Source organism: Eufriesea mexicana, unplaced genomic scaffold, assembly GCF_001483705.2.
Source record: "Eufriesea mexicana isolate 0111107269 unplaced genomic scaffold, ASM148370v2 scaffold265, whole genome shotgun sequence".
In the NCBI taxonomy this organism is placed as follows: domain Eukaryota; kingdom Metazoa; phylum Arthropoda; class Insecta; order Hymenoptera; family Apidae; genus Eufriesea; species Eufriesea mexicana.
The window spans coordinates 958,294-983,986 of NW_016908444.1; the positions used below are offsets into that span (position 1 = coordinate 958,294).

Genomic DNA, 25,693 nt, shown 5'->3' on the forward strand with positions numbered 1-25,693 from the left:
ATATATTCGCGTGACTTGATATTTAAACCATCTTTATATGCATATATACATAGAGTAGACCCTGAAATATTTTTACCTGGCCTTCACCTTCATTCGATTAGTTGTCCCCTCAAAATTGCAACCCCCGAGCGAGAATACAATTTCTATTTAAAATTTCAAACTTACCGAAATAGCGCGATATCGTAGGAAAATTTATCACGATTGTTCACGGTTCTTCCTTCTTAAAGCCCAGTTATACTTCTCGCGAATGCTTCCAATTGCTCGCAATTTTTCTTTTTAATAATACAGTCACGAAATAAACGGTGCTTTTCGCGATTGCCCTCGGTTTTTCTCTTCAAAAATGGAGTGTTATAAATAGTACACCGCGATTTTTCCGTTTCGATATTGGAGCCGCGAAATAACGTTTCGCGAGTGTGCGAATTCGTGTTCTTGTTTCAAATAACGCTGTTAAACGATCATGGCCCCTCTGAAACGCTTATTAGGCATACAAAAGACGCGGCGAAAGTGGCTCTGAATAATTTCAACCTTTTCTTCCTATCCCCGTACCGTTTCTTCCCCTTTTAAAATTGAGATTATAAAAATTACAAAGCGCGCACTATAGCTATTCGAGAACTTATGGCGCCCGGAATAACCGAGACTGTTTTATTGAAACCGTAAATTACACGGAGATTAAAGTAACTGCACGCAATTTCCTAGAGATCATTATACCCACACGCGAATTTTTTAAATCGTCGTTGAGAATTATACACCATTCGTTATAACAATTCGTGAAAGCGCTCAATCAACTACAGCTACACGCGATTTTTTTTTTTTAATTAAATTATTAAACGTTACACGAAACAAAAAAAAAAAAAAAAAAAAAAAAGATGAAAAATAGTTGGGGATATCAGTAGATTTTCATGTTTCGTTCAGAAAGTGACTAAAAATGAAATTCATACTGCGTACGAAATTATTATTCACTGTAGATGCAATTTCTACGTGCAACGTTCATACGTAAAGCGTCTGTATCGCGCGTATCAGTATAATTTTCATTTTCTAGGTTGATTTTATTAAATCGATAAAATGGAAAGATAAAATGCGATACCTTTGTGTGAACTGGTCGGCTGTGAGATCAGTGACGAGAGGTATCGCCATGGGCTCTCTTCGTAGTCACCTCCTCGTCGGTGGACCCGGTAAATCGGTAACCTCTTTCCAGAGAACAGAACAAGCAATCTCACTTAGGGCCCTCTGATTACGCAAATGAAACTCCTTTTGATTCCTCATTCAATTTAATTTCCATTTTTCCCAACTACCTTTTACGAACGCACCGTTTGCGTGACTATAAAGGCAGGTCAACCGCGTCGCGAATTACGCCAATTCCACGTCTCCAATTCACCATCTCCATTTCTTTAATTTCTTTATCAACGAGATTGCGTTCCGGGGACATCGCCGAGCTAAAGATTACGAGCTAAAGCCGAGAAATCCAGCTTTGATTCAAAGTCGCTGGTCCAACTTTGCTTCAAAACCGGATCAAACCGTAGCCTCTAAGTTTAATCAAGGGTGTCGAGTCGGGGTGGAATTTCATTCGATTTTTAGCGTGCTAATGGCAACCATACGTTCGGAGGTATAATTGATTAGACGAAGCGACATCGTAACTCTGCAAATCGCTGGTTAATCCCGCGTGCTAGTTCGACATCGATCAGAAATGCCGGGACCAAGTGTATCGCGCGCTATACCCTGTGTAGACTCCTCGGCATCCAGCGGATCTCTCATAGTCCGGGGATGGCCGCGGACTCGCATGGTTCCACAAGCTTCCACAAGCTTGCACAAGCTTCCACGAGCTTCCACTTGACGTTGCAGGACGTTCAAAGCGTTCGAACCATAAGGTTAAAGACACTGGTATTCGTCGATTGACATAGTCGATTGGTACCCGACGCGTTGGCTACTAGGCTATGGATGGTCCTACATTGCCGAGGATGGCCTTTGGTCAGTTCTCATGTGCTGGTCCAACGGCTAGTGCATTGTGCTCCTACCCCTTGAGCCAGGGGTGCTATGCGTTCTACTGTGTCTCATGGGGCGAGTAACTCTGCTCGGAGATTTGCTTCGTGATCTAGGTGTCTCTGGTGACCTGTGTATACCTCCGTGTAACCATTTTTGGGATCGCGCTGAAAAAGGTGGTATGCAAGGATTCTAGAGAATTTCGGACACTCGTGAATGTAACGAGTATTCTATTTTCTACGGGTCGAGGGTGAACGTCCCTTATTTTATTTGCGGTCGCGGTCACCTCTTTTCGTTCCTATTTTATTTTCATCGCTTTAATCTCTTGTTGTTCGCAGTTTGAGTCTTCTGTTGTTCCTTAACGGATAAGACGGTCGTTAATGTACGACGGATGGTAGCTAGGTTAGGTCCGGGGTAAATCGAGTTCTCCGTTTGATTTGTCTTGGTTCTAGAATTCCCATTGGCCGGCCTATATTTAAGGTTATGTTTAAGTTTCAGATCTGTCAGCAAATTGCGAGAATTTCGTGTATTCTGTGGAAACAATTACTGTCTCCGTCGCGGAGGTAGTAATTGTCGTTTCTGAACATGCAATCGCCTGAAGGACAGTACATGTATTCCCATTGCGAGCAGAGAGATAGGCGCTTCGTAGTTTATCTTTCTGTACACGATTGATATGTCCCTTCTGGAGATATTAATTGTTCCAGTACAGCAGTGCCAAAACTCGTCCACTTTAACAGACGAGATATGTATGCAATCGAGGGTGGATGGGATTAGGGCAAATTACCTTCGCAGTGGCTTCTTCGTTTGTCAACCTGACAATTGGTATCTTTTCAGTGATACGGCATTCTCCTAAATTGTTTTATCAATCGTCCTGTTTCATTCTCTCGTTATATTTCATACTTTTGTCTATTTAATTATTCATTTAAATCAAATATCGTATTGTTCTTTTCAACCTGTACAGAATTTTTTTCCAATTTTCATAATTTTCGTCTCGATAAGAATGCAAGCTGGAAGTATTATCGAGCTAGGAATTACGAGGCGATTTAATTCCGTTTTAAAAGCAGGATACTGTTTATAATTTGGAATCAGATTATTCCGGAAGTTAGCTAGGCATGTTAACTCGAGAATAAAGCAAATTCTATGTTAAATTAACAAGCATTCATAATCGTGAATACGTGATTGTCCAATCAGAGATATACTATCTTATTCAGAGCGCCAACCTAACGTTCTCAATCCGCTTATTAGCAGAGAATATTTCAAATTAGTCGCCTAATTATATTAAAAACTTTTTACCGAAGCTGCGAATCGTGCAATGTCTATGTCAACTTGCGTATTTTTTTCTTTTTAATTTAGGTATCATACAGCGCTCAAAGTGGCTGCTCGGGGATCTTTTTCATGAAAATTGCAGTCTATAAAGCGTCCCCCATATTGGCTGCCTTCGTTTTCTTTTAATTTAAAAATTATGTAGCACCCGAAGTGGCTTTTACCTTCTTTTTAAATTAAAATCGCGAATTATACGACACCTATTTTGGCTGCCGCGTTTCCTTCTTAATTTACGGATTACATAACACCTCTTGTGACCGCTATGTACTTGTTTGAATTAAAATCGCGAGTTATACAACGCTGGTTTTGTCTGCTCGCATATTCTTTTAATCTACTTTTCTCTTTAATTTAAGTACTATATAGCGCCTAAAGTGGCTGCTTAGAATTTTTTCTTATTAAAATTGCAAATTATACAGCGCCCATATTGGCCATGCTCGTTTTCTTTAAATATTATATAGGATTTTATATAAATATTACATAGGATCTACTACGATTGCTGTGATCTTTTCAAATACCAGTGGCAAATTATAGGCTTTCTAAATGAACCGATCGCATATAATTTTTTGAAATTAAAGCTACGATTTGTACACCCGTTATTAAAATCGTGCTCGATTTCCCCCCCGGTTTTCTAACATTATTATTGCGAATTATATAGCGTTCTAAAACAGACATGCAAATTACATGAAATTCGTAGTAACTTTCCACGGTTGTGCAATGTCCATTAGACCTCGAGGTTTTCCAAAACATCGTTGCGAATTGCGCAATTCGGTAGAGCTACCTCTGATTTTGCAAAATTATACTTGCGAATTATATATCGGTGGTAATTACAGAGAATCCGCTGTTGTTCATCATTTTCCTAACCGAATAATACGAATTATATACAAAGTCTGTTCTATTAATTCGCGAATGCGTACTTTTTCATCTCGACCGATGTATTGTGCGATATTTCCATTCACATTCTAAAATACTTCCGCTTGGCGTTCACGAGGTAAATCGCTTTAGCGCTGAACATTTCCTAGCAGGGACCGTTGTATTTTTACATTTCCTAGTCTATAAATTTCATTCGAGGCATTGGAAATTTCGTCGGAATTACCGTTGATCTCCATCGTATACCAGCAATTTAATTATCATTGCCTAAGCTCGCGGAGAATTCTCGGAGAATTGGTTTCGTTTCTCCCTCGCCCCCCGCTCGAATCCCTGTACGCCATGTTTCTATTCCAATTCGACCGATCCTTAAATCTCCGCGGTATCCGCGTAATTGGAGAGAAAATATCCGTGCAATATTCCCGAAACCAAATACCGACGCGACAACAATTCGGTGTACGTTAAGAACCTCCGATGTCGATTATCTCTGTCGGTATTTGCCTAATTAACGGGTACCGATGTCCCGCGATTGCGGGCCAGCGAAATGGAAATCGGTGCAGAGAAGAACGTTAATCGTCGGAAGATCAAGGTCCCATATTTCTCGTGGCGTACGATAATCTCGAGTGCATAATCTGGATATATCGTGGAAGCTGTTTCCGAAGCGAAATTTCCGAGTTGATGGTATGCGCGAACAAGAACGCTTTCAGGTCGCAATAAAGATGTTGCTAGGGGTTATTCGCCGAGGAAGGCGGATCTGTCGAGTGGAGAGAGATTCAAAGGGCAGCGTTCCAAGTCTCGTTATTAAGCTACTCCTTTATTTGACAAAATAAGCTCGATCTATCGTTCCGGCGAGCTGCGCCTTTATCGATTTCGCGTCTATCGAGGATTTCAATGTTTTATGGAGGACCGACGACACTCTGGAGGATATCCGGCGCACGTATGTCGAAATAGTTCCCATAAATAGGGATTCTGCCTAGTCGAGCCCGGTGTACTTCCATGCACTTGCAGCAGGCCCGCCTAGCCGTTTCCTCTCGGAGGATACCAAGTTTCCGCGTGCAGATATCGACCGGCGACGCGGGGATTAGTGGACCCAAACCCAGGACCGTTCCTTTATCCGCGTCCTCTGTGTTTTTATTTTTCATTTTCTCTGCAAACGACTCGATAGAGTCTGGTTTCGCGCGACGTTCGCGGCCACGTTTGTTTCTCGTCGATGGCGCAGGGCATACGTTCGAGGTTTTATTTCGAGCATTACATCCGAGCAAACAGAAACTCGTATAATAACGTCCAGCTTCCGCGGCGGCGACGGCTCGCGTAAAACAAGGCGAATGCGGCGGGCATTTTTCGTCGGTAAGCCAGCTGCGGGACAGAAAAGCAATTTGGCGAAAGCAATGTTTTCCGGAACTATGAAATCACGGTGAAACCAATTAATTATAATCACGAGGTGCACGCAGCGGCGCGTGGGGTCTGTTTTATCGCTTTACCGCGGATGGCAGCGCACGCGGACAAGCGGAGAGCAGAGAGCGCGCGACGCGTTATTAATGCTCGCGGTTCGCGCAATTTCCGAAATGTCCGTGAAACGACGCTCGCACGGCTGACACGACGCGATTCCTCTTAATTCGTTGTTGTTCGCGCGAAAACGGAGGCTGGGTTCGGAAAGATGCTCGAGACCCGCCGTCGGAAAGCCTTAATTCGCGGCCTCGCTTCCCGTTTTTATTTTCGTCGGTGCCCTCCTCGGGTAGCTGGCGAATTTAATTAAGAACTTGGCGATAGCTCGCGCAAAAAGAAGCGGTGCTTAACCACGCCTCTGCGACCGACTGCCTCCTCCCCGATATTACCCAATTTTTTATTTCCTCACCACTTCGTCGCCACTTTTCCCTTTGCCTTCCGACCTTTCCTCCGTCTCGCCGGTTTCGCGAGCTCGAGGCTTAACGCACCGCGCCGTCGTCCACGAGGAAGGGCGCAATTTCCCGGGTCAAAGGAATTCCAGACACCCTTTCTCGCTTTCCCTCTCCTCTTTCAGCGTCTCCTTCGATCCTCGCCGCGACTTTGCCTCGATTAAATCCTTCAGGTGTAATCGTCGTGACGAAAATGCCTCTCGTTACGACGCCGCGTTAATTCGAGGCGTTTCGAGGCCGCTCTCGATCGCGCGACAGTTTCTTCACCCTCGGAATATATTTCACGATGACCGATAAAAAGCGTGGTATAAGGGCAATCGACGCGGTAGCGTTCTCGGCGGAATGGTAATCGATAGTCGTAAAGGTAGACCGGGGAAGAAGCGTAAAACCGATCGCACCCTCGATAACGGTGACACAAAGATGTCATAGAGAGGTAACTTATCCCACTTTAACAACGTCAGACTGTACGCTGGCTAAAGACATCATGGCGTACCCGGTGACAACGTCCTCGCGGCCATCGTCCATAAGTAACGCCGTTCGATTTCCCAAGGACGATAAAGATCGAGCTACTTAAAGAACCGATTTCCCAAGGCAAAGCCGGCACCCGAACCCTCCGCTCGAGCTGTCGTGTAAAATTAACGATGGGATCCAGTCGCTCGCAAATCCCCTTTGAGTGACAACGACGCGAACTCGCGGGAGCGAGTAGGTGCCGAGGGTGCCGGGGAAGATATATCGTCCATATTCAATAACGACGTAAACGTTTAGCCAGCTGCTACGGACGAATGGCCTTCGCAGCGAGATAAAATCGAAGTTTCGCTCGTTGAAACGTCTCGCGATTATTCGCCCCGGAAATATCAATTTCTTATTCCGTCATGCCCCCTCTATCTCGGCCACGTTCGACCGAATGCAAATTCGAGGTAACTAACCCCTAATAAATCGCCGTAACGACTGGAATATTAAACGGTGCTAAACAAGCCAGTCCATTAGCGATTCCCGGGAAGAGAAAATGGAGGATTCGGGGGAACTTTAAACATCTTCGCCACGGCAAAGAGCCTGGCTCGGCCGAGAATCCGCGGCTGTTACTAATCAAGTAGTCAAACACGAGCATAGTTCCATCATTCTCAAATTAACATCCGCGACCTGGTTTGGCCACGGAGATGTGCACACACCGTGGAAAGTCCGCGAAGGATCTCTCCATCCCGCGATATCGATCTCTCGTTGATATCGCGACGAAATAAGGGTGCAGGTTTCAAGGAGCAGCCTTTCGGGGAAAGGTAGACGCCGGGACGTCGTTAATGAATAATTCAGACGACGATTTGCATGAGCCGGTGCAAACGTCCGGACTTCGTTTCGGTTTCGTCTTCGTCGTGTACTAATGGCTCGGTTTTTGCGCTTCGTCGACGACGGTGTGTCGCGTGTCGCGCGCTGAAAACGAACCCCGAGCTTTATTACCCCGCTGCCGTAGGCAGCTGCGAGTTTTTGGCCTGGGACCGCAGTCGTCCGACCAAATGAATAAATAAGTCCGGGAAATGGACTATTTTATTGGCCTAACGTGGGCAATTCAATTCGAAGAAAATGGAAACCTCGTGGGTGGAAGACGAGAACCACGAGGTAGGTCTCTTGCGGAGAAGAAAAGACGAAGAGAAGAAGATAGAATTTTAAAACAACTCACCAAACGCGACAACGATGTTTATAGAGACACGAGAATTAACAGAGCAACGACGACGAGTCTAGTTTTCATGCTCGAAAAGGAGAATAGGGGTGAAAAATTCAGGAACCCGCTGTCAAATTTTTAACCCCGACTTTCGTCTTAAACTTCGTCACGGGTGTAATCCATCACCGACGAACTTCGAGAAGTTCCGGCTCTGTTCCGGCTATAATTAAATATGCATTACGCTCGGCAAACAAATTAATCCCGTCCCTAGATCGCATCGCGAACGTAGCCACGTTCACGCATATTTCGCGAAAAGCGCAGAAGCTCTCCTTCGGCCTGGATAGTCGACGAGGCAGGTAAAGAAGGTAAACGAACGTTGCTCGAGATTCGCCTTACTTCCGGCGAAAGGGTACGACTCGTCTGACAGTCGCGTTCCAAAGCCGACGATGTGAAAATGGCGGCGAGGAACCGCGGTACGGGAACTGGTTTCGCGTTTCATCATCGGCGAACTCGATCGGTGACAGACCATCGAGTATACGAATCGTAAAAGTTGCTACGTATGGTCATTACGACGAGTCGAGCGGAAAACCGCGAGCTCGACAAACCAGTCCTCGCGAGAGCGCGCGGTCGATCGATCTTCGCGTATCGCAAGTTTGTCCGCTCCACGATGTTCCGTTGGCAGAGCACAGTGAGCTCTAACCCGCGTACCTGCGAACGATCGATGAGCTACGAGAAAATACCGGAGAATACCGGGTAATCCCAGCTTGCCAAAAAATTGCAATTTCCGCAATTTCTCTTACGCGAGGAACTCGCGAGAGATTCGCTAGAGATTCGCGAGACACGTCATCTCCTCGAGGAGATTGCACGTAAGCTGATTGGGCGGAACGGGGGAATTTCGAATGCTCGATGGCGCTGGAGGATAGAAAGCCTGGAGCGGATTGTTTCGGGGGTGTGTTCGCGATCGAAGAGGGAAGTTTCGTTTATCGGAGGATAACGCTGGTCGGCAATTCGTTCGGGGAAGGGTTGTTTCCTCTTATTTCTCCAGCGGAAGTCCGCGCATCCTCCCCCGCGACGATCTTGCCCGATTCTTGGCCGCTCTCGAGATGCAGTCGCACCTGTTGAGCTTATTAACAAAGTGGCCGCTTGCCGGTGACGCGCCCTTTAAATTTCGCGTTTCTCCCGACATCTTCGTCACCCCTGTCGTCCCCTCGCGATCGGTCTCGCGGGTCCGGCCAATGTAAATCTCGGATTCTTACGCGAACGAATTCCTACCAATGCAGATCGGCCAACGCGAATTAATAAGCAAATATTTGAGTCACCAGTGTCGAGAATTTGCGCGCGTTTAATTTAACAGTGTCAACAGCCCGGCGGTTAAGCCAATTTGACTTTCTCTATCGAGTTTATCGGCAAGCGGAACTCCGATAGGTTGAAGGAGGACTTTCCTCGTTTTCTTTCGGATATTCGAAGAATCGCGTATTTCATTTCTGAGCCGCGTATAGCCTCCGACGCCCGATCAAAGCGACAATGCTACGCGATGCTCGACGCTCTGTCGCGCGATGAAAGGTTTATTGTTCGTTGGAATTGGAGGCAAAGGCGACGTAAAAGCGGAACGGAAGGTAGAGAGGGAGCAAGGACTATCGAGCTGGTGCACACGTGAATTTGCCGGGCTTTTGTGTCGGCGATCATTGCCAGCAACACCTAAGGCAAGTCGATGCAGGGATTTAATCAGAGAGGTCGGGCCGGAGTGGATCTCTTTGATGGAAATGCCGGCTGTACATAGCCGACGCGTAAACTCGGCAAATCCAGTTTCGCCGACGATCTACGATCCCGGTCCTTGCTGCGACGCCGACGTTAAACGTTGCCTTCGATATTCCCGCGAACGCGTTGACACGAGACAAGGTCGCCGGTGCGCCTTAAAAACACCGCGGAAATAGAATTCTTGACTTTCAGCGCGAGCCTAGAGGCGACGGGTAATCGCGTTATAAAGTGGAAAATTGCCGCGATGAAGTTTCCGTTATGTTCGAAGGTTATATAGGGAAGAAGAGAGAGAGAGAAGGAGAGAGAAAGGGAGAGAAAATAGGGGAATTTCGGTGGGAGTTAGCGGAAACGCGATAAAAAAGCGTCGCTGGACGTAATGGACGAGTGATCTATTAGCGCGAAATCTCGCCGGGAAATTCGAAAGACGGAACAGCAACGACAGCGAAATCGCGGATGCGATTCTGGGGGAAGAGATTTAATTGGTCGTTAAGCGGTCGTACGCTCCGACTCCGCTAGGACACTCTCGCTGTCCAATTAGCGCTAATTACGTCTAACTACGATAATAACGATGTACGCGCGGTGATCCTGGTGGAAAGTCGGGTCGAACGCGTGGAAAAAAGAGATGCCTCGTGCTCGGACCACCGAGGAGATCGCGGAACAAATAGAGGAACGCGAACTCGCGAGAACTCGTTACGCTTTACGGAACTTGCGAGCGAATTTTAGCGGAAAATACGTCTGGCTCCACCCTTCGGCCGAAACACTTCAAAGAAAGAACACGCGGATGACGTTTATTCGAGAGCCTGCCGGCAAACGAATTTTCCGTCGCGCGCCCCCCGATGGCTGCAGCGACAGCCAGATGGTGTCAAAAGGGCGAAATGTCGCGTCGGAATTATAGGAATAGCGGGAAATTTACATTTCGGGCTGATCGCGATATGGAACCTTTGCGTCGGAGCGTCGCGTGTCTGGCACCATCTCGCGTATAAAAGCGACCTCGTCAGCGCAGGTCCGCGACGATGGGTTTCGCTTTTACCTCATCCGGTTTCCGCTTAATTCTCGCTCGCTTTTACGGCCCACCCTGCATAATGCACGCGCGAACTCGCGGCGTCGCTGATAGCATCGCAGGCTCCGGTACGAATGGACGATGTCACGCGACGAAAGCATCGGTGAACCGGATAAAAACTCACCTAAAGATCGAACGGAGTTTTCATGGACCCGAGGAATTTATCAAAAGAAACGAGGTAAATTGCGTGCAATCGATTATAAATAATCATCCGTTCCGACTATTAGCTAATCGTTCATGGGACTTGTCTCGATAATCGCTGTAAAATACCCAGATTAGTACTCGATTAATGCATAATCAAAGGATAAAAGGTAACCATTTTAAGATACGAATCCGAGAGGGAAGCACGCGGCGCATCCACCCCTCGGCTGGCTCATCCTCGTCGCGGGAATTGGAAATTGGTCCGCGTAATGGTTTAATTAACCAATGAATATCAACAATCGTGCAAACGCGGCAAATATCATTTCACAGGGGCGTTTACCGCGGCGCATTATTGTTCGAAGTAAACAATGTTTTAACGCAGAGTGTTTGCCGGCCGGTACGCGAGATCGATCGAACGCTAACTAATTAACGAAGCTTGACTCGCGACCCCCGCGATTGCGAACAAAGCCGCGGCAATTAGAATGGCCTTGTGCCCATGAACAATATCCCATTCCCTGCTTACCCCCGTTTATTCTCCGTATAAACAGGATTATTATCGTTTTCGTTTTCATCGGGATCCCGGGTGGTATCTTCCGCCATTTTTCTCCCTGAAACGGGCCGCGTATCGTGCAGTTTCGCACAGTTTCGCGTGCCATTTTATCTCATACGCAAAACCGTTCGAATTCGGTGTACATATCCGTCCGAAATGGTCGAAAAGCAATACAGAACCGTGGAGAATTAATCCGGGAAATATGACACGCGCGATCCCGGTAGGCGATATCGCGGTGGATTAACGAACGGATCGATGGCCAAGAGAGTCGGTGTCCAACGAGGACAGGGCACCGGGGTACATCTGACGAATCGGGCCAGCTTCGTCAAAGTCGAAAACGGCCAGCGGGCTATGTTTCCTTGCCAGCGCCGCGGAGTGCAGATGACAAGTGTTAATATCTGGCGGAAGGGGTGGAAATTTTCAACGGAGGCCTGGCATAAATCCTGCCGCGTGCTCCAGACGGTCTATTGTTTTTGCCCTTTCCGCTTGTACGCCACGGCACGGCGAAGCGTCGGGTTCCACTACCTAGGATCCCGTGTCGTGGCCTTCATCGACGTTCCTGTGAAAAATGGCAGCCTGATTCTCCCTCGCTTCCTGTTTATTCACGGGTATTATACAGCGCCAACTCGAAATTGAAATTGCAAATCTCGTTGCTGCAATCGGCCGGGAACAAACGTTGAAAAATTTAATATCGCGTAAACATCGGCTATATACCGTTCATCAACTATGAAAAAGATTGCTGGCAAAGGGAACAAACGGTCCGGTTCGAATGAAGTATTGCGCGGAACGAAGCTTATTGCTTTCTTCGCGAGCTTCCTGTAATGGATCCAAGGTTCCGTAATTATTACGCGAAACACGAGTACGAAAAAACACGGAAACGCAAATATAGAATATTTAGAATGGAGTCTCGCTCGGACCTTTGGAATCGACGCAGTTTCGCGAATCTACCCTAGCGGATAAACCACCCCTGCGCTTTCGCGAGAATCCGCAGCCTCGTAAATCGTTTACTCCGCTGGAAAATCGTTTCTTATTTCGACTTTTACCTTCTCCTTTCTTAGGAATATTCTTCGCCTGATCGTGAATCTCGAATATTATCCCGTGCTTTATTCAGCAATTCTCCCTCATCGCCCCTCTGAGGAAATATGCTTCGTTAATCAGGAAATACGTCTACGGGTAACTCTTCGGGTATTGTTAGGTCCCGCGAAGGTGTCCTAATTACTCGCCAGCGGTGAGTGAAAATGTTAATCGAGCCTGGAAGTCCGAGCAAGTTCTCCGTACTTCCGGCGACTCGTATCCAAACGCGAACGCTTTTAACCCCTTTCTTTGTATCCTCCTCGCGGGTTTCCTTATCCGTCCGCGACGCTACTCGTCTTCGAGTCTATGGGGGGTAGTAAAGTTTCGTGGAGTAAACCGCGAGTTTCCTCGTCACTCATTCAATAACCCGGCCATTTGTTATTCCGCGTGCGGGAAATTCGCTATCCGGATTGGGGGGTGGTAAAAATTTCATAGGTCACGGAGAAGGTCGGATCTCGAGGGTCACGACGGCGAGCTCGACTTTAATTTTTCTTTTCCCCCGAGACGATAAGAAGAAGACGAGAAAGATTCGGCAAGATGTCCTCCCGCGTTCCTAATATCCTTTCGACATTCGTCCGGGGACGGTAAAAAGCGCGAGGAAGAAGGTCGGAACGTATAGTTTCCGTCGGTGTCTTATCTCCCCGGAGCTTTTTCTTGGCCAGCCGTTACTCTCGGAACAGGGGTAATTAATCAACGACGGAACGCCCAGCTCGGCCACATTTCATCTTCGACCTGACGAATAATCGCGAGATTCCGGAGGAAAGGGTAGGCTCGTCGACGGGAAAGAAGAAAGGGATGAAATTCAATCGGTTCCAGGCTGCCACGCGAGGAGTACTCGACTTCGAAAGCGGATATCGAGGACGCGCGCGTTCCCGAAACTCCTAAAATTAAACACGCCGAGAGATTCCGTTCTTGGCGAGCAATCGGGCCGCCTAATTTTGGCCTTCGCTCCTACGTGTCTAGCGCGCGCGGAATGCCGTCATAAAAGCTGATCCGCGATTAGACGTGACTGGGAAAAATCTTGGAAAGTAGGAAAAAATACGTATCTGTATTGTAGTATCGCAGGATTTCCACCTCGTGCATAGGTAGGTAACTTTAGCTTAGAAAGTCACCGAGGGTTCGAGGGCCAGGTCGGTCGGAAAAAGCCTGGCGATGCGTCAGGCCCTTAGCATAACCATATTTGGTCATGTTGGGGGAGGCTTTTGGGGAAGATATAAAAGAAGGCAAAAGTGGTTAGTGAACAGTTTTTGGGAAGGAGTCTTAGAAGTGATCAGAATAGAGTTGTGTAGAGAGGAGTTATTAGTTGTTTAGTTGTATTTTAGTTGAAACAGGCTGAGTTGTAATTGTGTTGTAGAATCGAGTTGTAGTCTTAGTTGTAGTTGATATATCTATATTCGTATGCTTAATCGTCACTACACATTGTTAATCCAGTATTATTAATTTTAATCGATAAATAGTAGTACTATTATTTACCATCAACCAAAGTCTCTGCAGTATTAAGTATTGCACAATGCCATCTGATTCGAGATCTCTTTTTAGAAAAACAAATCGAACACTGACCTACACTGTTGTGAAGACTACTTTTAAATGGTAGATCAACAGCAACAAAGAAACGTAGATCAACGAAATCGTAATCGTCACGTGGAGCGAATCACGGATCGACAACGTGACAGGATTCTTACAAAGGCAAATCACGAAACCAAAAAGTGACGTCACTCCCATGGGAGCAAATCGCTAGTCGGCTGAGTCGTATCAGCCAATTAGCGATCGAGGGAAGCACGTCATAGGGCTCTGCGGGGGGTATACAGACGGGACCTTCGACGACTCGGGCAGAGTCTTGAGTGAGGCCTTGAAGAATCCTCGTGTAAACAGATAGAGTGTGACCGGCACGGGCGTGACTCCGGTTCGGTATCAGAGAACGTAAAAGCGTGTTTATCGTGTGTTATAGTTACGTGTAGTGCTATTTCCCTGCGTTGAATTAGCTTCCAAGGTAAGTGTTCTTTTTATTCTGTTTATACTATTCCGTCCGTTTTCGGTGTCTCAAACCGTTCGCGCAGACCCGATATTCCTTCGATAAAAGAAGGAATAGATCCACATTATTTCTGTAGGTTAAAGACACAATAAAACCCGTTTTCGGAATTCTACAGTATAATACCAATTTTTTTAAATATTTAACGTTTCGCGCGAGATTTAAGGTTATGGTGGTTACTCTCAGAGGTTCAAAGTTTTCCAATGCGAACTGTTTCGAAAATCACTTTTTGGAACTGCAGTACTTTTCCGACTTCTTGTTCGTCTTTTGTGCTCGAAATCCCTTTGATGTGTTCCACTATGGAAGTACACGTTACGCGAGAGCAATTCCGGAACAATTCCAGACGAGCATCGATAACGGTCGGAGAACGGGGAACAGAAAGACACGCGTGTGCACGTAAATACACGTAGACCTTCCCGTGTACGTTCCTCAGTTTCTTCCAAGAAATGTCTAGTCGTGGAAGAAACTCATCGTATATTTAGGACTCCCGTTGGTCTCTCGTCAATTTCTCGGCGTGCAATTTCCCAGCTACGATTGGGGAAACGCGCTATTATTTTTAAATCGTGCTGTGGTAACGTACTGTCACGAGGAACATTGTTTCAGCGAACGAAGGATAATCGCGGAGCTATTTCAGAGCCTCTGATCCCATTTCCATCGTAAATCCTTCGCAATATCATCCAAATACGAAATTATTCGTACATTTTCTAATTTATTCCTCAGAAAATAATCCATAGCGCGAGGATTCTGAGCGCAAGAAATTCTAATCGTTACCACTGTCTTCCATATTAACCTTACAACCCCACGACAGGGTGCAACACGAGAATCTTCGTCGATCCGGGAACTTTACACCTCGTTCCAGACACCCGTCACGTGTCGACGATCTCGAGGGAACATCTCGGCAGGCGTACATGCCAGATAGTCGGGTGCAGAAGAATAAAAGCAAGCGAGGAACCGCGTATCCATCGTATTTATGTAGGCACGAATCTGATACGGATCTGGTACACGCGCTCGATCCGTCGCGAACAAGTGCAGTTTCGAGAGGAATTCGAGACGCAATAGGCAGGCGTGGAATCCGCGAAAGCTACGATATTTCCAACCTTCGCGAGACCCGGTCCCGAATCCCGATGATCGAGACATATTTCACCCGATAAATCGTTACCTCGAGCTATTCGTCTTCGCTATTCGTTTCGCGTATACTCGCGATCGGCGTTCAACGAACGCGAAGAACCGATCTCTTCCCGTGGTATTTCGTCATCGATCCGGGGATCGCGATAAACCCGGCATAGCGTAATTATGCTACGTCGCTGAAGCGAGAACCAGAGACGTAGACGGCGAACACGGGAATATGGCACGAGCGTTCCACGTTCGTTGCCGGATGAGGAAATCGAGTTACGGAAAGAGAGCTAGCTATCAACATCTCGAGGGGTTGGCTCCCTCGAGGTGTTACCTCGCGGACAAATGGGAGTCGTAAAATGCGTAAGTTAGAGTCGTTGAGAGGAACGGTGGAAAGGTGTTTATGGAAGTCGCGACAAGAGTGTAACGGTTAAGCGGCCGTTACCACGCGTTATTCATTCGTCCAGCCAAGAACCTGTATTTACATATTCTCTGTATATTTCATAGCGGAGGATTTAATAAAATCTCTGTCGCCAGCCGCAGTTTTCATCGTTCCTTTCCGCCTCTGCTGCCGCTGGCGGTATTATTTCCAGAGTTTCGTCGAGGATAGCTAGCTGTCGGCAATGGATGTTAAACATCGTTGTTTTCGGTTTATCCAAAGTTCTTCGTTCAAAATTAACAGGGATAAGGTCCCTCGACACCTTTGTCTAAAATCTTTTACCTCCTGCTTCGATATTCCGACGTTTATTATTAAGAACATCAGGTTAATCTTCGTCGCACGGTGATGATCGCGAAGTGTTTGGTTCGTATTGGAAATCGGAAAAAAGTAGGGGACGAAATTTTCATCGAATTCCATTTTCTTCCAGCTAACGAATAAACGATGACTGTTCGCCGTAAAGTAGATAGGATCGCAGGTTCACAGGTAATTCAATTTTTATCGAAATCCCACTTCCTTCTGCCGCGCCGATAAACGACTACTGCACGTAGTATAGTAGATAGTATCGTAGATTTACGACTGCCTTAATTTTTACCGAATTTCTACTTTCTTCCGGTCTACGGATAAATAGGGGTTGCACGCGATACGGTAGACAGTATATCGTGGATAAACAATTGGCTCGATTTTTCGGAAGCTCACCCAATGTACCGATAAATGACGACTGCTCGGGGTGCAAGCTAGCTGGGTATAGTAAATTTGCACTATGGAACGGGGACAGAGCGAAATTTCGAGCCCAGTCCCTTTCGGCCGGTGAATCGTAAAAATTGTCGCGACGTCGAGCAGAATGGAGGGAAGAGTGCCCGTAAAAATCGAGTGCGCGGATGCAGCGAGGCCTGCGACGACGCTGCACCGTGGCCTGCATTTTTTCCAGGCACACGGCGATAAACGGGTAAAAACAGGGAACAGAGGCGAGTCGGCGTGACACGATTCTCCGTTCTCTCTTCCTTCGACCTAGGGAAATCGTGAATTAGGTATGACCCGAGGAATAGAATTTCGCAGGCACGTGATGCTTACGATGCTCTCTTAGGAGCTTCGCTGCGTACCAAGACGTGGCTAAAAATTCACGAGCATCGTAATGCGGGATTACCTTGATGGTAATACTCGGGTTTTCAGTTGCGCGTCGTAGCGAGTATCAGGGTAATTTCGTAACGAGGTCTCGAGAAAGGAGCCTGCCAGGATGAAGTCTATTCCGTCGGAATCCCGTGCATCCTGTGCATACACGCGGAGGATGTTAATCTGCTTTAGTACTCCGATAGTACACGAGATAAGTATCGATAAATATCGCGTTGCACGCTAGAAAGTCGCGAGGAAAGTACGATGCCGAGGTATACCCGAGTTCCATCGGGACTAGTCTATCTTCCATTGGCAGAGTAAGTTAGCATCACGGGCGATCATGCTGCGGGCAATACGACTTTTCAGAAAGCCACTCCGCGTCTACTGATATGGCAGTCGGTGTAGGAAAGTAGACTAACCGTTCGATGTACTCTTTCCGAGGTAATCTCGTTCAGATCTTCCTCGATGCAAGAATTTCGCAAATCCTTCAACCCCTTGCGCCACGATTTGACCGTGAAAAATTGTGCATCGGTAAGGGGGTTAATTTTAGTTATCCGTTTATGATAAATAATCTGGTGTTAAATTAGACGACGAGTAATAATCGCGTGAGACCTGTCCTGGAAACACTGCAGTATTCGATCCTCGAAACAACCCCCTGTGTAGGGTAGAATATTCGATAAGCTCTTCGCGTTAGGTACAATTTCACAATGACGAGTGGCACGAGTTAATAGAATTAATTCACCGTCTTCGGAGTATCTGGAAAACTAAGGTAGACCTTCATGTCTAAGAGCAAGCTACCTCCGGTTACCATTATGGCGTCGTGAGTGTACTGCACGCAGCAACGATAATTGGAGTCTCAAACGAAGTTGCGATCCGCTTGATTCGCGAATAGACGAAATAGAGGAAGTCCACCTTTAACACTAGATTTACGGACGCTATCTGTATACCTATTTCTAAAGACACCTGTAAAATTGATAGGTAAAGGAAACCACGTGCCTGCTTTTTAACGATTAATTTAATTTAAAAACAATTATATATTATATTAACCCTTTGCACTCGACGATTTTTTGGCTAGAGAACAAATTGACAGATAAAGGAAACCACGTGCCTGTTTTTTAACGATTAATTTAATTTAAAAACAATTATATATTATATTAACCCTTTGCACTCGACGATTTTTTGGCTAGAGAAGAGTAGAAATTCAATGATTCTCTACTAAAAAACTGACGATACTTTTTTGAGCAGTAAATAAGGAATTGTATAATAACTGAATTGTAGAATTATTTCATTTCGATACCTCGCACACTGTTACATTACATTAAATTTGATATATTAATTAATATCGATCTTCCAAATTTCATGAAATGGTGACTGAAGCTCACCTCTCGAGTGCAAAGGGTTAACAGTCTTGATATAAGTTAACTAAATCTGTTATCACCGTATAATTGGAGCAACCCTTCCGTCAAATTCACGGGTTTCGTAAATCTAGTGTTAAAAAGGGCAAACCAAGAAACGGATAGAACAGTTTTGTGCGAGAGACTCGAAAATACTGTAGGAAAATTAGAATCATTTAACTCAGCCACCTCCTCTTCTACCCTTATATGTTTCAATTTTCGACGACATATCGAAAAGCCACGAAAATCGGAAGATGATCGGTTGGCGAACGAGTTGACCCAAAGGGTGTGCCAGCCGCGATAAGACTTCTTGGTTAAACGCGATTACCTTGGTCCACTCTGCCAAGCCTTTCAGCCAGCATATCTCAGCGTCTTAATCTCGCGGGACCGGCTGAGCGGCTAGACCCGGAGCCAACGGTCCAAAAAGCGTGTGGAACGTGTTTTCGTTCGATAGCATATCTGTAGCGGTTGTTGTTGGGTTCGGTAGTTCGTAAAACGGTCAATTTAGGGGGTGCCGCGCGGGTTGCGTAGCTCGTGTCGGCTATTCGGCGATACATTAAACGGAGAAACACGGCAGGAGAAGTGGCGAAACGGAGAAACGGAAGGCGAGTGCAGAAGGTAAAGCACTCCTTGCCAAAAAATTTACAGCCCGTCGACGGAACAGCCGAGCCGTAAATATTTTTCCTGGTCGACGACCCGCGAGAATTATTTCCCCCCTCTTTATGTTTCCCACTCGAGTATGCAAGCCGCCGCGGTTGTCGTGTATCCCTCTCGCCTTTTGCGGCTACAGCTGCAACGACTTTTTCCACCGGCCTGCAACCTCCTCGCCCAGATTTCATTCAATCTCCTACCTAACCAGCCCGAGAAATGAAATTTTTTATACTCGGCCCGTGCGGTCGGTCGCATCGGTTTTACATCGTGACTGGTTCCATTACTTTGGCTTCGTGGTTCCGCTCGCTACCCCTCTCGCTGGCTTCCAAATCCATCGATAAAAAAAGAAAAAAGAAGAAAAAAAAAAAATGGAAATATCTGTGACTTTTCCCCAATTCCAATCATTTCGTGATCATCTCAACGCGTAAAATGTCCATTTTTAAGAGGCCATTTGTTCCAATTAACCATGCAATACCGACTTCTTTTTCCCCCGTCTTTGTGACCAACCCGTCCGCGATCCTCTTTAACGCACCTTTCTCGTCCAACCTCCTTGTTCCCGTAAACCTCGTATCTTCCGTTCCATTCAATTTAACAGCGACAAAGTGTTCAAAGCTAGCACAGTGTTCTGTACGGTTGGATCTGATAATTCGTCGGATTTCGTCTAGGTGTAGGGATGAGCACCGAGTATCGTTTTACGACTTGACCGTGCAATTGCGAAGTATCTCGCTATTCACGCTATTCTCGCTATCCGTGGATATATTTAACCGTTACCTCTTTCCCGGCGAAACTTCACCAAAAAGTCAGGGATTCCAGTGCCAGCACCTTTGTCTCGCGCGAAAGGATCGCAATACCGAAAAGGCAGAGGAAAAATGGGGAAAGGGAAGAGAAACGAGAGAGAATAAAAAGCGGGAAAGGAGGTTAATTTGAAAAATGGCGATCGCTTCACACCCACGAATCGGCGATCCGTCGATTACCGCATTTCGGTATTTTACACGGGTACTTTTGGGTCAGTTGCGAGTTCGATTAATTCCGTTTACAGGACGGTCATCCAGGGGATGGATCGATCGTCACGGCGGCGTGGGGATCCGACGAAACGAGGCAAACTTTTCGACGTATTTTCAACGCTCGTATATTCATTCACCTCGTGCTCGGTTCTCTGCCGAGCCGGACCGCACCGGAAGAGTAACTTTCGGATATTTTTCAACGGCACGCGAGCAACTTCTGCCTGTCGGAAACAAGTTGCTCCGATCGTTTTAAGTGCAAGCAATTGGTCCATTCTTTTCCTTCCTTTCGGGTATCTTCCTTTTCCCTCCTTTTTTTTTTTATTTCCCCTGTTATTTTTTCCTTTTCGCCGCTGTTGTTCTACCCGTAGGATCGTAGCGGTTGTTCAAATAGTTTCGCCGATAGGAATTTCCCGTTCCCCCTGTAGCCGTCGATTTTTTCAGCCGCGTATCCCGAAGCGAGCATCAGGAAAGTTTTTATTACGACCAACGCGGCTGTCTTCTTTCATTCCGACGGTCGAAAAGCTGCTCCAAGGTTCGCCTTTGCGCGCAGAAAATGGCGGAAAACTCCGAGTAAACGCGTAGGTCCATTTTTCCGACCGGGGAACATCGAATTCGCCGCGTGTTTTCCAGTTAAATTACAAAAGCGATTATTCAAAAGCTCGTGGCCGAGTGGACCAAACTGCAATTACATTGCCGGAAATTAACCGCGTCGAATGCGATCTTCGCTGGAAAATCGGATGATTATTAAAGCGTATCGAACGAGAGGATCCTGTTCTCGCAAACATCGCGATCAACCGAGCCACCGTGTTTGGAATCAGGTTGTTTGCAAGACACGTGGGAATATCGGTCGGTTCTTTAGTTCAATGGCAACTCGCGTTTCTATTCGATTACCACGCGGGTCCGAGGGGTTTTACGCGGCTATAGACTCGGATAAATCGGATAAAGGGGGTTTCGAACGGTGGTTGAAATATTACGGGAACCGATCACCGTCGTTCCTCGTATCGGCTCTCGGCGATTGATTTCGCAAGCAATTAAGAAAGTTAGCAACTCCATCGACGCTACAGCCCCTACAGCCAGCTGACCGGTCTTCCGACTGGGCGAGCTGGAAGAAAGATAAACACCATTTCGAGCGTTTCCGTGGCCGCTTTGAGGACGTCTACAGGTGAAATTGAAACGTCTCCGGCGGATAATCCTGTTCATCCCGCGGAGGAGGACGCGTCGGGAACAGCGGACTGTCCGGCAAGGGGCGATTAATTAAAATTAATCACTCGACGAACGAGGAAAAGACGTCGGCGAGAAAAAGGGGAAAAATTTGTCGCGGAGGATACGGATGGATGCGGTGACAAATATCTGTGTGAAACCGGCGCGCAGCTCTCGACGGGGAGTAAGAAAGGTAAATTGAACCGTAACAAGCGAAGTAACGCAGCTAAGCTTCTCTGGGAACGAGTGTTCCCTCTTCCGAGCCGCGCCTCTGGCGTTCCAAATTCATCCATCTTTCATCGCAGCTTCCCCAATAAGAATCACCCGGAAACGCATCCGTGGAAGAGGGAACCGTTGCCTGACAAGACCTTCGTCTTGAACGGATCACCGATTCGCCGTTTCATAAAAATGTTCGCCGGAAAAGGGAGACGGTGGAGAGCCAGTGCTCGCCTAGCGACCGTATCGCAACGCGGAATCGTCTCCCTCGAGCAGAGAATCTATGAAATTGCGCCAAGACGCCGCTTCTTATCGGCTCGTTCCGCTCGCGAATCTTTTTAGCGCATCATCTATCCATCCGGCGAATTACCGGCGAGGAATAGTTTCCCATTGGTAGAAGATAGAGCCGTGGACGCGGCCGAGATAAAAATACTAGGAAACAGGGTGATCCATCTTGGCCTCGTCCCGAGTATAGCTCGTGTTCCCTCCATCTCTGGCTTCGCGCATTCTCTTTGAAACTCTCCACCATTCCTCCGAAATACCTTCCGTCAGTTCGCTTATGGCTATGGAAATAAGTTCTCGTCCGCTTCGGTCCTTTCACTCTCCAGGTATGTCCACACACGGATGCCTTTTCGAACATGCTTCTTTGCAAGGTCGGCCGTATGTACGTATATCGAGGATCGGAGATTTCATTCCTCGAATCGCTGTCTGAATATCGCGACGCGTGTTTCGAACGGGGCTTCTATGAAAATACTCCTTCCGGGTCCACTATTTTCACCGCCGCCACTTTTATCTTCTATTCTATACTCGACGAAGCACGAGATCCAGACGAATTTCTCGGTATTACTGGTTGCTAGATAATATACATGGCGTCGGTCATCCGTGCTCGAAGCGGTTAAAGGAACGTTCCATAATTTGCCAAACGGATGCCGCTGTGTTGTATCGGTTTAACCGGAATTCACGGGGAATTAAGGTAACACCCGTTTAATTTCTCCACACTATCGACCGTAAGCCCCGTTATCGCGGGCTTTGTAGACGACGGGGTGGCGAGCTAACCCTTCGCGACGCAGGAGTACTTATTCCAGCGTGAAATTGAACCGCGATCTCGTGGCGAGCGCATGAATCTAGTCGGTGATAAAAGTTTCACGGAAACGATCGATCTATCTTGCTGCAACCATCGCGGCTGCAACGAATATTCCGCGACATTTCCAGAGATAATTGAACAGCGAGGAAAAAATGCAAGGGAGAATAGAGTCGGCAGGGTTGATTTTCGAGGGTGCACGTGGACGCTGCACGTTTTCGAAAACTCGATTGCGGCCTTGGCGCAGAAAAATAGAGGAAAGAGGGTTAGTTTTTGCTCCCCTTTCCGTGAATTTTCCGAGAGAGTCGAGAGAATTCAACCGACCAGGTTTATTGTAAACTTCTCGCAGGAGCTGGAAGTTGGCGCGAAACGCATGCAAATTTCAGCTTGCGTTTCGCATGAATTTTTCACGCTTCGCATCGCCGACAGACCAGCGAATTTCCGCGTGATCCGCGAATTAACTTGCAGCCTCGGCCCGATGAACCGGAAGGATATTATCGAGGAGGTTCGTTATGGCGATTTAAGCGCAAAAGCGGCGATAAATAAAGCGTGGTCGCGGACGCGGAAAATTCCGGATTACGACGCATTATAGCGAAATCGGTAAGCAACAATGGCGCCGACGCGACGTCGCTGTTCCAGCGATCGCGTTAACCGATGGCGCGCGGTTTTATCGTCCTCGATATCGCGATTCGATGAATCGCGCGTAGTGTCGATTGCAGCCGCGCGTCAATCGGAAACGAGGATGTAACGATAAATAAATTGTTGCGATAGAATCGCTGCTGGCCGGCCCCCGACCTTCTCTGTACTCGCCGATGGCTCGCTATTTTAATCTTTCGCTTGCAAATCGAAGTCAATTTGGTTTATCGTTCGCGAGGATCGAGCGGAGTCGCGCGTCCAAGCGTAAAACCCGATACGAAAGAATGACGACAACTAGCCGATATCGACGCGATACAAGCATGGCGGAACTCGTTCGCTGCAAATGGTGGCGCACTTAAATTTCCCTGGAAATTCCCGATCGAATGCCGCGTCCGGCAAAGAATTGCCTTCAACGAGACGAAAGTGCGAAAATGCATAAATCGCGTTTGCATTTTTCCAAATTAAACCCCACTCTTTCGTATTCATTTACGCAGAATACCACTGTCCCACGCGCGATTCGATGGCGACATCTTCTTTTCTTTTTCCTCGCACTTTAATATCGCTCGGATGAAAACGTTCCTCTCTCGGATTGCCAACGAGAGACGAGGTCGGTGATAAAGTTCTATTCTCATCACGGGCACACGGAATCGCGTGAAAAAATGGCGATCCAGATGGCAATCCCGTTCCGTCGCCGTGCACCCTTGATTGCCGCTGCTTCTCGAACTACTCGAAGCGCTGCAAGATTGCGAGTTTCTCGAAACGCGGAAATTTCCCTGCAGAATGCTCCTCTCGGAAAGCCTGCAACGCTTCTTTCACGGGAATTCGATGAACTCGAGTACACTTGTCCGCGCGAACCAACATTTTTGCAGTTATTAACTAACAAAGGCAGCCCTTTTCAAAGATGGATGCGATGAAAATGCTTTGAGCGGGCGCAATTCAATTTCTCGCGATTATTCGAATAATCGAGTAGAGGAAAAGCTGAAATCCATCAGGAATGTTTCTACGCGAGTGCTTTTTTCGCCAACGTGGATCCTTCCAACGCCTTTATCGCGATAATTTCTCCGCGAATCCGCTCCAATATTGTCCATTCCGCTTTTCATTTACGACGTAACGTTAAAAGGGACACGAGGGTAGCCGAGAAATATTCCTTGCTAAAGCATTAGCCGCACGATGAAACCTTTTACACGCTCGCTGGCCGCGCAATTACTAAATTATCCTTCCGCTTTCTTTCTCCGACGTTACGTCGTACTTATGGCTCATTATCTTCTTATACGCGCGATAAACGCTCGCGTCGAGATTACACGGAAGGAAGGAGAGATTACATCGGGCATGCCCGTGACCAGGTTCGAACTGAATTTTTCATTCCGTTCCATTTCCGTTCGTAATTAAAGACCTCCGCAGACGTCGTCCGGCCATTGTCGTCGCTCGCTTCGATCCTCGAGACTTGTCTTTAACGTCGTTATCTGCGCCGGTTATCCGCTCCCCGAGAAGTCGACGCAAGAAACCGGGGTGGAACTGCGAGAGCGAAAATACAGCTTCCTACCATTACATCGCATTATTGTTTTTACCATACATTCCTCGAATTTAGAAATTTCAAAACCGGGGCTAAAAATGGCCACGATTGGTACCATTTACCGTTCTCGCCTGAGAAACTTATCCGGATAGAAATCGAAAAGTTTCGTACACGGTAAAGAGGGACATAGCCGATAAGAAACTCGGAGTTCCTATGGAGCTGGTGTTCTAATAGCTCGTAATACCGGGGTATCGATCACTTTCATCTGGAAAGTATACCGGTCTCCCTTTACCCGCCTGACATCGAGCCACCAAAGAATAAAAGCAAGAAACTTCAAAGACAGTACAGTTGGAAGAGTCGGAGTTTCAGCGTGGAACGAGTCGCGGCGGAATTTCAATTAGTCTCCTCCGAAATTCAGCGTTACTTCGATAGTTCTTCGGGGATGATGAAGCTTCCGTGACCCCGAAACGGTTCCTCCGTGTAGCCGGAAACTAGGCCGAAGGCGCGACTTCCGGCGAGCGCGTTTAACCCCTTTTTGCGCGCCACCCTCGGACCTTCCTCGCCCCTGATAGCCACCGATTGGCCACTCGTCGCTCGCGCGGAATAAATCACCGACGATGAATATTAACACGAAGTGGGCCGGGAGTAACAGGCAAATGGAGGAACAGCTTCGCCGCGGTATAATGCAAGCAAACGCTTTTTGTCCTACGATTTTTATTCCGCGCGCGTTTTATTTTTATTCCCCGCGAGCTCTGAATTTTTCCCACGTTCTCAAAGCGTCGAAGGGTACGCGTTCGGGTGCCCGATAAGCTCGTGCTTGATAATTTTAGACAAATTTTTGCAGCCTTCGCGGCGATGGTGTTTTAACGCGGAACAGAAAACGTACCGGTGGAAATTGCAATTTGCCCGAGATTTTGGCGGAGTATTATTAAAAAAGTTACGCGGCTCGGTGTTCGCGAGTGGCCGCTTATTTGAAAATGCCCGCGTGTCGGGGGAAATTTCGTTGCAGGG

At 47.1% G+C, this 25,693-nt stretch overlaps 1 protein-coding gene across 2 annotated transcripts in view; it reads right to left on the minus strand.

The window, feature by feature from the left end:
• Tpst (tyrosylprotein sulfotransferase) overlaps window positions 1–25,693 on the minus strand; it is a 179,608-nt gene that overhangs the window by 36,200 nt on the left and 117,715 nt on the right. The window lies entirely within an intron of this gene.